The sequence below is a fragment of the Panthera pardus genome, unplaced genomic scaffold (assembly GCF_024362965.1).
Source record: "Panthera pardus isolate Hobbes unplaced genomic scaffold, ASM2436296v1 HiC_scaffold_7, whole genome shotgun sequence".
Taxonomy (NCBI): Eukaryota; Metazoa; Chordata; class Mammalia; order Carnivora; family Felidae; genus Panthera; species Panthera pardus.
In genome coordinates, this window is record NW_026527002.1 from 50743997 (window position 1) to 50748063 (window position 4067).

The window sequence follows — 4067 nt, forward strand, 5'->3', positions numbered from 1 at the left end:
TCATAAACAGGAAATGGACTGATTGGGATGTAGTTTCTTGGAGGCTAGCTGAGTTCACCCCAGTCAGTTCATTAACCTTGAAAAATTGCAGCTCCTTATTTTATGCAGTTTAATCATGTTGTATCTTACACATTGCCTTATTGCAGAAGTGTAAGGTACTTTCCCAAACATAATCTCATTTGCTATAACCACCCTAAGAAGTGGGCCAAGTTGGTGTATGATTGTCCCTTTGATTGAGGAAATTGAGGCACAGAGACCAAATGTGACATTGAATAAAACGACACATAGTAATATTGATTGCTGATTTTTTTAATTCAAAAATTAATTTTTAAATGGAAGTCTTTGAATTATTTTACTATAAAATCCCTGAATAAAGTATTACATATTAACTCAGGTAAATGGTTTCCATGGAAGCCACTACAATACAGCTCAAATACGTTGTTCTCTTGCCATGCAACATCCAACAGATAAGATGTCAAGGTCAGAACAGCTGCTAGTTTTATGCCCTTTATACTGTGTACCTCAAATAGCAGCTGTCTAAATCAAGCTATCGGCATCATGAGAATACTATGTCATCAGCTCAGAGGAGGAAGCTTGTCTTACTGTTAGCTATCTATAGTGAACAGACAGCGATCCAACTTATCAGATAGCTATTTCATATTCTAAATTATAAATTTTAAAGAAAAAAAATGCACGTGAACTTATTCTAGTTTTGCACTAGCTAGAATTGGGTTTTTACCTTTTTTAACCCACTCTCACTCTGCTAGAAATCTATTAGATATAGTTTCAAGAAGAATTAATAACCCAAGATCCATCCTATGATTTAAAAATTAGGCTCATAACTAACTCTATCAATAAATTCAAAGCTGTCATGCTATTAATGAAATTAGTGTGAACCTTATATTGGCTTTGACCAATTTATCTCTTAAAGGGTTAATATTTAGTATTGATTAGAAAAGGAATACATGAGCCTAAAATTTGTCTGTACCATAGTGAGATACATGTTGCATTATTTCATTATGTAATAGATAATAGAAAAAAAAACTCAAGAATTTGGAAGGAATATTCAACTTCCCAAGAGTCCTATTAATTTAAGCAAGGTAAATGCATTTGTTTTGAAGACTGAATAATGAATTTGTTTGTGTAAGGGTTCTAAAATAAAGAAGGAAATTAGTCTAATAATGTAGATTTGTACTTCAAACATTAGTCTAGAAGAAATAAAAAATAGCAAATATGTTCCCAATTTTGCATTAATTATTAACTCAGATAGCAGAGCCCATGAGATTCCAGACACTGAATAATGAACAGTGATTTGTGTCAAATCTATAATTTGTTTATTTGTAGGGGAGATCTTTTCCTTATGAATGGGAACTAAATATATTTTAGACTTCAAAGACAGCTCATGGAAAAAGGAAAGCTTTTCACCATGCTAACATTTTCATTTATCATTTCAGTAACCTTGGAGGTAAAACTTACCTTTAATGTTAATCTAAAATATAAATCTTAAGGATGAATTGTTTTTAAAAGATACCACTCAAAACAGAAGAAGGGCAAAAACCATTAATATACATTTCATTGATTTTAAGATGAACTTTTTTCATGTTCTACTATTGCTGAAATCGAAATAAGTCTTCAAATCAATAATGTGTCATAGTGTAATTGGAAGTGTTTTTTACCTCTCAAGGTGGTACAAAAAAATCATTGTTAATCTTAAATTAATGATTTTTAGATTCAGTGAAATATATGATCTGTTTTCTGCCTTACTTTGTTTAAAGTGAATGGATGTTTCTCTACTTGTATTGCCTCTGCCTCTTTTTCCTGGCTTTTATTTTATTTGTTTATTTATATTTTTAAAGTTTATTTATTTATTTTGAGAGAGTGGGTGAGACCGAACATGAGAGGGGGAGGGGCAGAGAGAGAGGAGAGATTGAATCCCAAGCAGGCTTCCTGCTGTCAGTATAGAACCTGAGGCGGGGCTCGATTTCACAAATGATGAGATCATGACCTAAGTTGAAATCAAGAGTTGGACACTTAACCAAGTGAGGCACCCAGGTGCCCCTTTCCTAGCTTTTAAAAATGTATTTTAAAGAATCTACTTTTCCCTAATATTTGTATGAATATTGTTGGGTATTGTGTGTGGATGTATACATGACTTTTTACATATATATATATCACGTAAATAAATACACAATTTTATAGTTAGACATATTATAGAATATGCTCAAATTAAGTTGAAGTTATTTCATTAAGGGGAAGAAGCAATAGATGGGAAATACTTAGTATAAGGGTGAGGAAATTCATGCAGTATTTGGATAGTCATGTGTTGTTACTAACAGTGGTAGCTCATTGCACAATGACTTGGAGGCAGCCATCTTGACATTGACTGAAACAGCAACATGAAGGTGAAAACCTTACTTGGATGTCATGTTCCAAAAGTCATTTTAATATGCCTTCTCAGCTATATCCGAATGATGCCAATAATAGTAACGCCAGTTTCTAAAAACTAAACCTGGTCTGCCTGAACCTTATTTTTATAATGTAAAATGATTATATAAGTTTTTCTGTATCACTGTGGTAAGCACTTGTTTCTCATATATATTATTGATTGCTATAACTCGGTCATTTCATTTTGTCATGTCACTTGTATTTTCAAAATTACTTGCAACGGCTACTGGAACAAGGTCAGTCATAGAGAAAGAATTATGCTGTATTCTTCCCCTGTAATTTCTCACTGTCCCTGATATGGTTGCAACAATGTTATTTAACTGGCTGATTGACTTAGAGGATCCAGTCTTCAGCCCGCTTGTAAATAATGTCAGAATAAATAACCCATTTTAGGTAGTAGGCAAACTGGTTATATGACATTTTCTAGTTGTTATTATTTCAGTATTCACACTGAAATTCAAATTATTCAGTATTCACATTTCATCTGGCTATTTTGACTATACATGCACAAGTGTTTGTTTGATTCTCTCCTTATGTCCTTCACAAAAGGAAATGTCTCAAAAATTTTTTAGAATAAAATTTATAACAATTTTTAAGATAGGAAGATAAATCAAAAGCCACATAGACATTGGCCACAATGAAGGGAGATAAATGTATTCAGAAAAGAGATCTAATGGTTGCCAGACCTAAGCATTGACCTTAGTTCTATGGTGTCTTGTACTTAGGCTCAAAAATATAATAATAATAAAAAAAGCAGTAACATTCATGTTATCTGATAAATGTAAGTATGTATCTCTATCAGTCCTTCTACAAATAGAATGCTTTGACTATGATGTTCAAAATAGATTTGTCAGGGAGCGTGAGGGTGGCTCAGTCGGTTAGGTGTCTGACTTCACCTCAGGTCATGATCTCACAGCTTGTGAGTTCGAGCCCCGTGTCAGGCTCTGTGCTGACAGCTCACGGCCTGGAAACTGCTTCGGATTCTGTATCTCTGTCTCTCCACCCCTTCCTGGCTCATGCTCATGCTCTGTCTCTGTCTCTCTCAAAAATAAACATTAAAAAAAATTAAAAAATAGATTTGTCAGTTACTTACTTACATGTAGCTAAATGAGTAATATGAAATTCAACACATGAATAAAGCAGAACTGATATTTATAAATTATACTTTCTTATCAAGAATAAATTAGGTGAAGTCTATAGAATTCACTTTCTTTACAACTCTAGTGGTTTAATAATCTTTCCTTTTTTGGAGTTTCTGTTAATTTATTTTGTTGAAGAGACAAAAGTATGTTGAATAGCATAGCACAGATATTCCATATACTGCTTCCAAATGGCCTTTAAGTATAGTGTCTTCATTCTCACTAGAATTACAGTATAGAATTTCAAAATGTAAATATTGTTAATTACTCCATGGCTGTCACAGAAATTGAGCATATGCATGTATATACATGCACATACATTCAATTTCTATCACAGAAATGATACATACATACATGTATTCAATTTCTATATATATTCGATCAACACACACACACACACACACACACACACACACTCACACGCACACACGCGGCCACATTCATGTTGCTTTCACCAAAATGTACAAAGCAACAATTCACTTT